This window comes from Rhamphochromis longiceps, linkage group LG4 (assembly GCF_057381845.1).
Source record: "Rhamphochromis longiceps isolate RC_006_pf linkage group LG4, R_longiceps_female_GT1.1, whole genome shotgun sequence".
Lineage (NCBI taxonomy): Eukaryota > Metazoa > Chordata > Actinopteri > Cichliformes > Cichlidae > Rhamphochromis > Rhamphochromis longiceps.
In genome coordinates, this window is record NC_140560.1 from 15,629,908 (window position 1) to 15,642,957 (window position 13,050).

A 13,050-nucleotide genomic window follows, 5' to 3' on the forward strand; every position below is an offset into this window, starting at 1 on the left:
CACACACATGGGTCGTGCCTGCAGAGTCTTCCTCCGTGTATGTATGTATGTTTCCCTCTCTGTCTTCCCGTATGGTGTTATTAATGCTGACATGCTGTAGCTCCTGGCTATGTGCTTACCCTGTCCTCTTTCCAACTCTTAAGGCAGATCACAGACACTACTAACAAACACACGCACACACACACATGCATAACCAATATTAAACATATCTGTCCCAAGAGCAAGGTTAACGGCAAAATATCTTTGAATAGAGATTGTTTCACATGCAAATGGTATTTACTGTGAATGCACTGGAGCAAGTCTGCTTCAGCTAAGCTTTTGGTTTCTGGAGCATGAGCATGTGCAGCTTGCTTGTTCTTTAGGGTAAATAACAGGGTTTGTAACAAAGTCTGTCTGCATCAACTTAGTATTTTGAGCTGTATGCTATAAAAGAAAAAGGATAAAATTAAAGAAGATTTATAAGGTTTACTTGTTTAGCATCTAACAAGTTATAGGTGTTTTTCCCAGATTACATCTCAAGCTTTCTTTTACAGCAATTTATTTAAAAACACTCAAATGAGAGTGCACATATTAAAAAAGTAGCTCTACATTTTAGAGAACGCCTTTCACTGAAGTAAGTCCTGCACACGGCTCCAGTCAAATGCAATGACTGTGCTTGATTAATGCATTTTCCTTCTCTCATCTTCTTTCTTTCTTTCTTTCTTTCTTTATTTTTTACATCTCCTGCCTTTTTTACTGGACTCCATTTCTGAATACAATATGATCAACTGCATCTAATATATAAAATATTGCCAAGTGCATGGTAACAGTTTGAGTGCATTACAGTCTTATAAAAAAGTAATATCACTGAAGGTTTTATTGATGGTCTCCATGCTGCTTACGCTGCTCAAAACTTTTGTTACTCGGTTGCGATGACAGAAGTAAAAGTTGGTAGGACTGTCCCAGCAGAGAGCCCAATCCACTTCTAATTACCCTGTTTCTTCCTTCAACAAATTGCTCTCACGTGGAGGAGCAGAGGGGCCTTTTTTCTGTATGTCTGAAAGTCACTTATGAGAAGAGAGGGACAGAGAGAAGGATGTGCTAAAGTGGAACAGATTCTAGCTGAGAAAGCTAAGACTTCATGAAAGATAGTCCCATGTGGTTCCAGTTATTCAGTCAGTTGAAAAGTCTTTCAGCAGACCCTGAAAATTTTTTAGCACTAAAATGAGACAAACCATCCTTCCATTTTATATATTTTTACCAAGGACTATTTTGGGAGTTTTGAGGTGATTTCTTTTACTTTTTTCCCACCAGATTTTAAATACTCACTTGAAAAGTATTTGTAAGTTTATCTGACCATACTTGACAGTAGTGAGATACACACTGTTCAACATTAGCAAGTGGTTAATTCATCATTTATATATTATTACTCCTCCTTAGCATTCCATTTATAAATACAGATACATTACTGTGACTATGATTATGATTATTATTAGCAGTGATGTAGTAGCAGTAATAGCTGTACGTGGTGTAACAGTAATAATTCAATTCAATTTTATTTATATAGCACCAAATCACAACAAAAGTCGCCTCAAGGCGCTTCATAGGTACAGAAAAAAACCCACCAATCATATGACTCCTATGAGCAAGCACTTTAGCAAAAAGGAAAGTTTTAAGCCTAATCTTGAAAGTAGAGATAGTGTCTGTCTCCTGAATCCAAACTGGAAGCTGGTTCCACAGAAGAGGGGCCTGAAAACTGAAGGCTCTGCCTCCCATTCTACTTTTAAATACTCTAGGAACAACAAGTAGGCCTGCAGAGCGAGAGCGAAGTGCTCTAATAGGGTGATATGGTACTACAAGGTCATTAAGATAAGATGGGGCCTGGTTATTTAAGACCTTGTATGTGAGGAGCAGGATTTTGAATTCAATTCTGGATTTAACAGGAAGCCAATGAAGGGAAGCCAAAACAGGAGAAATATGCTCTCTCTTTCTAGTCCCTGTCAGGACTCTTGCTGCAGCATTTTGGATTAGCTGAAGGCTTTTCAGTGAGTTTTTAGGACATCCTGATAATAATGAATTACAGTAGTCCAGCCTGGAAGTAATAAATGCATGAACTAGTTTTTCAGCGTCACTCTGAGACAGGATATTTCTAATTTTAGAGATGTTGCGCAAATGGAAGAACGCAGTCTTACATATTTGTTTAATATGTGCGTTGAAGGAAATGTCCTGGTCAAAAATGACTCACAGCGTTACTGGAGGCCAAGGTAATGCCATCCAGAGTAAGAATCTGGTTAGATACCATATTTCTAAACTTTTCAGGGCCGAGTACAATAACCTCAGTTTTATCTGAATTAAGAAGCAGAAAATTAGCGGCCATCCAGGTCTTTATGTCTTTAACACATTCCTGCAGTTTAACTAATTGGTGTGTGTTATCTGGCTTCATGGACAGATAGAGCTGGGTGTCATCTGCATAGCAGTGAAAATTTATGTTATGTCTTATACATGCCTAAGGGAAGCATGTATAATGTAAACAGAATTGGTCCTGCACCGAACCCTGTGGAAGTCCATAATTGACCTTAGTATGAAGAGGACTCTCCATTTACATGTACAAATTGGAGTCTATTAGATAGATATGATACAAACCACTGCAGTGCAGTACCTGTAATACCTACAGCATGTTCTAATCACTCTAATAGGATATTATGGTCGACAGTATCAAATGCTGCACTAAGGTCTAGCAGGACAAGCACAGAGATGAGTCCACTGTCAGAGGCCATAAGAAGATCATTTGTGACCTTCACTAAAGCTGTTTCTGTGCTGTGATGAGCTCTGAAACCTGACTGAAATGCCCCAAATAAGCCATTCCTCTGAATTGATGAATTACTGTATTATCTGTATTAATAAATGACATACTAAGGAGCAATGATACAATGTCAGCAATGTCACACTATTAAGCATCAATAAAGTGGTATATTCACTGAATTCCTGAATAAAAAATATAAAACGTGCATAGTCTGTAAAAGTCGCCAATTCTCTGCTGATTCAATGGCTCCAAATCTCCTGTCATTAACATCAGAACAAAAGCTGTATGCAACTTCTGGGCATGGGTTTCCATGGTGGGTCTAAGAGGACCTCTCCTAGCCCCTTGGAACAATTTATTGCACTGAAACCAAGACTGTTCCCTCTCTTTTACATCGCTGAGACCAGACCTGGAGTCTGTGTGTTACCTCTTTTTTAGTGGAAGCATCTGCTACACTTGTTTCATGTATTCTTTAGATGGTTTATTGTTTTAAAAAAATGCGGATGAACACACATTTTGCTCAATTTACGTAATGTAATGAAGGAACAGTCTGTCAGTATGAATGACCCATGTGACATTTGGAAGGATATCAATGATAACTTCGGTTCAAGGGTTTTATTATGTTATATTTATTATGATGCTGTTGCCTGGATTTTGCATGGAAGATGCTGACTTGCTGACTACTCACCAAGGGATTGTGAAACTTGAAAAAGTGTGACACAAGTTAGAAACTTTGTCACAGCTTCACTACTATTTGACCCGCTGTTAGATTGTGTTTGCAGAGAAGTCACAGACTTCCATTCAAACTACAGGTGAGCGATGGAGTCTGCAAGCAACCAAACCAAAAGGATTTTCAGTGCAGCATGGTATACCTCTTTGTGACCTCTAGAAACCACCTGCCACACAGCTGGGGAAGACATATTGCATGAGTTCACTGACCAGTCTCTAGGCCTGACTGGGGCTGTAGCAATCGAATGCAGTCATGGCAGTTTCTAGGAATCAATCACCAACTGGTTGGATGCCAGGGATTCATCAACTGGTCAGACTAGGTCTGTGTGATGGGGGGCCTGAAATTTGGCATCTCCTCAAACATTCCTACTGGCCAATGAATATGTCCCAATACATCCATCCATCCATCCATCCATCTGTCCGTCCATCCATCCATCCATCCGTCCATCCGTCCGTCCGTCCGTCCGTCCGTCCGTCCGTCCATCCATCCATCCATCCATCCAGCCAGCCAGCCATCCATCCATTCATCCATCAGGGTCATTGGCTATGAATTTCATTCAAAACTTTTGAGTTCGCAGACACCTGTAAATGTCACAAAGTGAACAGTCTGACACTCTAAAATGCCAACAACACATAGTTTTTACTAGTATGTCAAGGAAATCAGTGTCATGAGATATTATATTATATGTTTTTTGGACAGTTTTTCCAAAAGAAATCTTGTAGCAGAGCCCAGGAAATCTTCTTCCAGGCAGATAATGTCTTTGTGTATCTTGTCATTGCATCATTGCCCCATCTTTGTAAGATGATAAAAATTAAGCGCCCATGAACGCCATTAGCTAGAAGAATTTAGAAATGTATTACTAATGACATTCTTAAAAACTGCTTTTTAAATCATTCCAGATCAGAGGCTGACAAACACTGTAAACAGAAACAGTGAAAAAAGGTTGGAAGATGTGTGATGATACATATGTAACATCAATCTGTGGAGACACAATGAGAGAAAGTGATTATTAAGATCCACCACTCACACAATGACATAAACAACTTTATTGAGCACACAAAAGGCTTCTTGAAAAGCAAACACATGGAGAGCAAAATTAAGGGTGCACACAACATAATAGATGATTCGATTTCTCCCCGCCAGAGTCCCGTTCTTTCCCTCGTGCTTCTGCATTTAAAAAAAATAGAGGCGGAAGTATGGGACGGTCAAAAAACAGATGTGTCATCCATGGTAAAAACGCCGAAGGGAATCTGTAATGAAACTCATCTCACTGGCAGGATTTGCAGTGACTGCTCAAATCAGATTTTTCCACTTGCATGACACAGACCTTATCTCTTCATTGCTATTTAAACAGTGAGAAATCAGATTGGGTTCCTTTTAAATCCCCCTGTAAAGACGATGAGGCAACAAATTAGATTTTTAACAGGTAGTGAAGATTCATTCCTGCCTACCTTCGTAGTCATTACAGAGGATTCCCATTTATTCTGTATTAACTCCTTATATACTTATAACAGCTGCCGATGTCCCTCCATCACTCTTGTAGTGCTCTTTAATGATTTTCCAAAGCTCCACTGAGACGAAGAAGACATAAAAGAAGACAAAGGTGGCTACATGAAACTCATTTCACTTTCACAACTTGTTTTGCTCTCTCATTCTCTCCCTCTGTGTCCCTTTCTTACTGTGTGTCAGATGGAATTCCTGTACCTGATCTATTTATGCACTTAGACACATCCTGCAGGCGGGGACCCTGTTTAAAAAACAGATAGACCTACACACATGTAGCGTGCAACCACACGCACATACTCACATTGTCATGCAAGTTCATGCTTTTGTGCATTTTTAAGAGTTTTGCAGATATTGTGTGTGGCATAACTGGTTCATCCTCCTCACTCAAATCCACTTTCTCTAAAAACAGGCTTTTAGGAATTAAGTGAGAAAATGTTTTTGTATTGTGAAACATGCATATTTTACGCAGTGCAGTAGTTCTGAAAAGCATATGTACAACTTGGCAATTTGCTTGATGATGGGACTCTCTGTTGACGCTCAGAGGGAATTTGTATGTTTACTTTCTCGTTCGTAGTGGAAGTGAGAGGTCAGCATAAGTTACAGAACGCTGCCTCGAGCTGTAATAAAGAAGAGTATTTTGATAAGGGTCACTTCAGCTGGATGGATGTTGTTTCCACTATAGCTTTCTTTAAGTAATATTCAGTATCACCAGATGCTTGGTCTTTGGATGTGTAGCCCAGCTTCACCTAAAGTGTTTGCAAAATGGAAAATGTAGTTTTTGCTAACAGATATGTATATACTGTATACAAGAAGGACAATAGCAAAACACACGAGAAACAAATGCAGCAAGAGTAGTCACACAAAAACTGGCTGTTACACACAGGGAGCAAAGTTACACAGTTGGCAATATCACTGCGTGGACACACACAAACCTACAAACACACAGACACAGAGGCATGTTTGTACATACACAGACAAATCCACATCTAGGGGTGCTATCACTGTGAGGCAAGCCTGAGTTAGGGCAATGCACTGGTGTTATATAACAGGCTGACCAGGCACGGCTAAGCATTTTTCTATGTGGGCTAACAACAACTCTATTTGGAGTGCAATATGTGTATGTGTGTGTGAAAAAGAAGAAGAGAAAGGGGTGTTATGAAATTAGCTACATGGGGAAAAACTGGAATTTTTAGTTAAGCGAAACATGAGCACGAAGGAAGATGACACAGGCTGAGAGAAAACCAAAAACAGTGCTGCACCAGAACATTTAGCGTGTGCATGTAAAATACTCTGCTGCTATAAAGGCTGGATGGCAAAGGTTCATGTCTGTCTGCACTCGAATCAATTGCGTTTTAAAATAGTTTGTTAGGCATGTATGTGGTATGTTGTTTTTAGTATAAAACAGTACTGAGTAAACTTTTAACATAATGAGTAAATAAATTCACATCCATCTGAACTGGATTACACAGCAAAGTGATTCTGGGTTTGTTCAGCATGCAGGCAAATCAGATTTGCTGTTCAATTCAGATCATTAGGAGAGATCGTGTGCATTAGCATCTGCAAGTGATGAGATCAGATTTGTGTTTCTAGACATCCTCAATTTCCTCAACTGCAAAATTCTGTGAGCAGCAGGTCTTATGTGCTACATGTGGTTCCAATACAGGGTGCTCCTAAACTGAATTCTGACTTGAACATTTATTTTAATTCATTTTGGAATAATGCTGTAACATAACAAAATGTGGAACAAGTGCACCGCTGTACATGACTTACTGCCTTTCCGTGCTTTCAGCGTCTGTCCATGGAGTGTTGTCCTCCAAAGCAGTTTAGTTTTTTCAGCATGGGTTCCTCTGCAGGATGCAACACCTCTGTTTGTCTGGATTTGTAGTTGTTACTGGCTGTTACTTTGTGAGCAATGCAGAAGACACTTTGAAATCAAATTTCAATATGCTGAACTGTGATCACTTAGATAAGGGATGAAATGCATCAACCTTCTCATTTCAAACTACAGCATACATATCATATCCATCTTTCTTCTGAATGGGGCAGGGGTGGAGCCTATCCCAGCTGTCTTAGGGCGAGAGGCGGGATACACGCTGGACAGGTCTCCAGTGTCTCGTAAGGCTAACAGCCTTTACATGTCAACAAAATTTGAGTTTTAGCTCATTGGAAAATCTGTGACATTTGGGTATTTGACTGTCTCTTCTGTCAGAAAGCTACAAAATGGTCAGAGCTGATTAATTATTTATACAGAAAACAGGCAGGAGATATGTCTGGTAGTACCACTGGAGATTTGACTCTACCCAGATGGTCCTTGTTTATCATGTAACATTGCAGAGATATTGGAGAAGAGTAAAAAACACAGATGAGAAGATAAGAGGAGAAAGGATGGAGTAGAGATGATAAGAAAGAAGAGTTTTGAGGTGGAGTGGTCAATATGGAGCCCAACTCGCAGTACTGTGGGATGATGATACTGGCTGTATAATGTATAAATGTATAATTTCTTGAGGGATATTATAAAAATCAAGTCTAGATATCGACAGTGTAGTTTTCCCATGCTCCATAATACATAATTGATTTAAAAAAAAATTCACAGAGCTATAATGTTTAAATGGAAGTCAAGCTTATGGCCTGTTGGTGATGCAATATCATTCATTCTGTCATGAAGGATAAGCCACGCTTTGTTGGAAAATTATACTGAAGACTGAAATGGTATGGGGATGTGGGGTCATTTCAGGGGCAGCATGTCACACCAGTGGATTTCACAGTACTAGTCATTTACATACACATAAAAATAAATCAATACGTCAAATATGTCAGGAACAGTTTCCTGATAGCAAAAATCCAATACAGTTATGTTTGGTTTGTATGTTAACAGACATCAGAAATTGGCTGAAGTGCTCCAAATGGCATACTGCTTGTATCAAATCAAAATTGTACAGTACCATTTTGGACAGACTCCAAAGAGTTGACTGGTACTGTAAAATTCTGCAAGGGTTATACAAGCTGACACACTGTGTTATTGGACACTGGGTCTCTTTGCTGTTTTTAGAGGTAGCAAGCTACAATGTCACTTTATTGTGATAATGCTACTTTTTCAAATGTGTGTAGTCATGCTGTGTTTGAACGCTTAGCATAGTTCAATGATTCTTCTAATTAAATGTACATATGTGTCCTCAAAATACTGAGCGGTTTTGGGGGCGCTGGTTTAGCTCAGTGCATTGAGTGGGCAACCACATGCCATACTGCTGAGAGCGGCCGGTTCGAGTCTGGCCCACAGCCCTTTGCCGCATGTCGGCTGCTTCTCTCTCTGCCGCTGTTCTCCTGTCCTTTCTTCACTGTGCCAGTCAAGTAAGGCTGAAAAAGCCCAAAAATAAAAAGAGTTTTCACTACCTACTAAACATAGGATAGATGTGCCTATCATGCCTTTTTTTGGGTCAATGACAAATTCTGGAGATCTAAACAATGTCCAAACTCGTTCCACGATTTGGACGTCAATATGACCTTGGACTGGGTAGCTCTTTGGGACATCATGTGGACATAACAAAGGTAATATTTTTTACTTTACACATATTAATATTGTTTTTATCAACATACATACATATGAATATGGACTATGTATAAACAAACATGATTTAGCACAACAGCCCGCGTCGTCTTAAAGATGTCCGCTGATCACACTGCATTCTTTTTTTTTTTGCACAGCTATGGTACCACTGGAAAGGGTGGACCCCACAACAGTACAAAAATAAATTGGGCCCCACAATAGTTGAAAAATGAGTATGTGCGTTTGTGTGCAAAGTAAGACATCTGAATTGCTGTCCCACATACCCAAATAAGTCCCATCACATAATTCTACATTACAATCGCTTTAGGGAGCAGGGATGAGGTGCACATACACGGGCCTGATAATCTCAGCTTCCTCATCTGCCACTTTCATATTGACACACACACACACACACACACACACACACACTACCAAAGAAAGATAACTATCTGAATCCATCCACACATTAGGAAGTTAAAGATCACAGTATTTAATAAGATTTCCAGATTTTTGTTTTATGTTTGTGCTATTTGTGTGTGCTGGCATCGCTTATGCTGTCAGGGTAAATTGAGTCACAACAGGCGTTCTTTTATTGTATTATTTAACTGCTGCAATTCTTGATGTACAAACATTTCAAACACACACACATTACACACGTAAACATGCACACATGTAGACACAGGCAATTAACACCTCAGTCTCCCTCTGGTATTCTACAATCAAGCTTCATATTTTTAATCAAACACGAGTGCTCACATAGCTGCACACCTGTACCCATTTAAAACTGAAGGACGCACGCACACACACACACACACACACACACACAGACAGAGAGAGCGAGAGAGAGTTTCGGGGTTCCTAAGTCATATGAGCTAGTTTAGCAACAAGTAATTAGCCTGTGTTAGTGATTAGCCTGATACACAATTAGCTTCCAGCAATAGCATGCTTGTTTATCACCATTTGAAAGGGCAGTGTGATGCGATAGGAGCACTAAGTTAGGTATAATTATGGGTGAATTTAGACAAGGACACCTGCTCTCTGTTAATTGCATTTTAGAGTCTAACTGAGTCGCTTAAAGATACAGATGAAACTTATGCTTGGCAGTCAAATGCACAGTAACAACTTGTGCATTTTGATGCCGACAGAGAGATAAAGTCTCCAGCTGTTCCATTATGGCTTCTGTAACTCACTGCAGCCTCTCATTTAGCATTTCATTCAACAAGAAAAAAGTCAATTTGATTAGCTTACTTTCAGTATAGTCTAGGACTGCACTTGTACAGTGTAACTATGACTCCTGTGAAAACATGACACTGCAGCGAGTGTCTCAGTTGGGAGAATTGATCACTGATTTGGATGGTTATTAATAACATTTTACCTTCATTTTCATTAGTTACAAAGTAAGAAAATAAAACTGTTACTAAAGAAAAGTTTGATTTTGATTTTAGTCCTGTACAAGAGTAACAACGTTAACCCTGCGCCCTGAAAATATTCCCAATTACCCAGAGAGGAATAGGAATTTTGCAGGAGAGAATGGAGAGCTTTTTCCTACTCTACATTTTATGTCCTGTGGGGATGATAACGTATCCCCTCCTCTGACTTTTAGTACAGCATCTTCAAGCGCTCAACAATGCAAACATGATAATCTTTTCTTCATGCAAATGTTACATCACTACTGTTTCAAAGTGAAAACTACTCCTTACTAAATAAAAGAGAAATAAAAAGGATTCAGAACATCAGATTTTCCAGGAGGCTCACAAAAAGCAAATCATATGCATTTTTGTACTGAATGCCAACCACTTGTCTGATCATTCACATCAGAATCCCTACTTCTTATTTTAACTTGTGGGACTGAAGTTATGAGGCAGAGCTGCTTTCTGCAACAGCTTGCAGTTGCAAACTTTTGCTGCAAAGGGCATCTCTGAAGAAATGTTGCACACACGGTATTTTGGGTTTTCACCTGACAGAGCAGCAGCTGTAGCTTCACTCTTGTGTGGAAAAATCAACTCTTCTCTTATCAGCATTTACTGCTTCATTCACAGTTAGAATCTGTGGTCATTGACTCTCAAAATGCGAACATCTGCTGTCGATCTTAGTAAAGAAACAGGGTTTCCCTCTTTTCTGTACAGAGATTTATCGATGTGGGGAAAAAGAGGGTGTCACCCTGCATATGACACACAGCAGGAAAGCAGAAAAAGGCTCTCATCAAAGCAAACTGTTTTCTTAGGAATATTGTCAAGTGGTAGATTTTTTTAACTGTTACTGTAGAGCATCTTGAACTGAAAGCATTTTGACATTTCATATCAAATATTGCAGTTATGTGGCACAGCTGGCTAAACGGGGCTAAGTTAATTCTGTCATCTTAAAGCACTATATTGTAATGAGAACGGCGTGCTCTTTATTACTGTGATTTCAGACAAGTTTGAACCTCATCCTGCTTTTTTTATTTGTGATATTTGACCAGAATCCTTAAAGATGAATTATAAATGTAAGATTTTTTAATTGCTTTCAGAAACAAACTAATTAAAGAGATACCAGATAAAAGAGACAAAAACAGCAATAGAATAGAAAGACAAAACAAAAACCAATGCAAGTTTTTACTCTCTCATCCCTGGCCACTCAGCTCAAGCCTGGCTGACAAACCACAGCAATTAATTACCTGCAGGCCTACTACAGACCCCTGATTTATGAAGTCTTTCATGGTGATGCACAGCACTGATAAGTCACATTAGGAATATAAAGGAGGAACAGGGCAAAATCATGCATCAACACTAAAGACAGCTCACTTAAAAGAAATAAGGACATTTTTACTTAGCGTTAGACACAGCTGCAGTTCATCTCCCACAAAATCTGCATTAAAAGTACTCACACACACACAGATGCTAGCCTACATTGGGCTGTATTTGCATGTTTTGTTGCTTGTGCCCATGGGCTCTTTTCTCCCTCTGTTCTTTTCATCAGAGAGAAAGAGAGGAAAAAACTCATCTTCATTATATTCATGTTGCACAGAATGTCACTTTATCTATTATGCCTGCGTGAGAGATTTCATCTGTCAAACAGTGTAAGTGCAAAAAAAAAAAGTTCAAATACATGTATTCATTTGGCTTGTACAAGAAAACTGGAGCAAGCATCGTTGCTTCTGTCTGCTGCTGAAGGACACATAAAGTGGGACAGCGGGCTGCTTGTGAAAACAGAGGATCCTGGAGTACAAGCTTTCTTCTGTCAGCCAATACACGCTTCCCTGGGCTGATATCATCCTGCCAGCCATGATATTAGGGAGTATTTCTCATGTAGTCCATATAAAATTTATTGACTACTTGAAAAAAAAATTGTGGTCCATATAACAACATTTCAGCTTTTAGGTTTTAGTTGATGTAAGTTTAATAAAAATAAAAAAGTTGAAATCTGAGCACAAGGCAAACTGTTCCAGGCTTATGTAAGAGAATTATATAAGCTTACAATCTTGAAAATTAAGGATTTGTACCAATGTGTTCCATTTTTTTTTATCTAAGGAAAGTGCTTGAATTACATAAATTCAATATGATATAAATATACACTGTGTGTTTCCAGCTTTAAAAAGAAAATTGCACAAAATTGCACAAAATAAATCTCTTGGTTTCAGGTTTTTATAAGGCTAAACTGTTTCAATTATATACATATATATATATATATATATATATATATATATAGATATATATATATTAAGGGTGCAACGATACACAAAATTCACGGTTCGGTTCGGTTCGATACTTTGGTGTCACAGTTCGATATTTTTTCGATACAAAAAATTTTTCATGCTTTTTTAATTTGTCATTTATTAAAATTATAAATATATATTTTAACTCAAACTTACAGTTTTTAAATTTAATGTTACTGAAACAACAAAGGGATAAAATAATAAATCTATCTGATCAAGAAATCACTCATCTTTGGAAAAGAGAGTTTATTACAGAGAAATGGCTCTTTCCAAAATAAAAGCTATACTATACGCTTCTTCTGGGCTATATTCTCAGCAGCATATTAAACATATCAGGTCCCCATAAGGAGAATCATGTGCTAACGGCTGTCTAAATGACTCAGGTAAAGTTTGTAGCATGCGTGCTTGTTGTTTTTGTCTGCTTCCACTTGTCTTTGCACTAGGATGATGTCAGCGTAAATGTGCAGTCATATTCATTGTGTTCCCACTAGTGCTGTCAGCGTTAATCTGAAATGACGTTAATGCAACAACACGGCAAATTTCCGTTAACGAGCTACCGCAGATTGCCCCGCGCGTGGGGCTGGACAGCGTCAACACGTTAACGAGCAAACTGCACTAACACAGTAGTTCCCACCCTTGTAATTGAGCATTGCGTGGCACATCCAACATACTGTTTTACTTTTGTCCATGACGCGCTTACCATCAGGGTCATACGTCACATGAAAACCAAAATAGTTCCAAAGGCCAGGGCCCTGTTTCAGAAAGCCGGTTTAGTGCAAACTCTGAGTAAGTATACC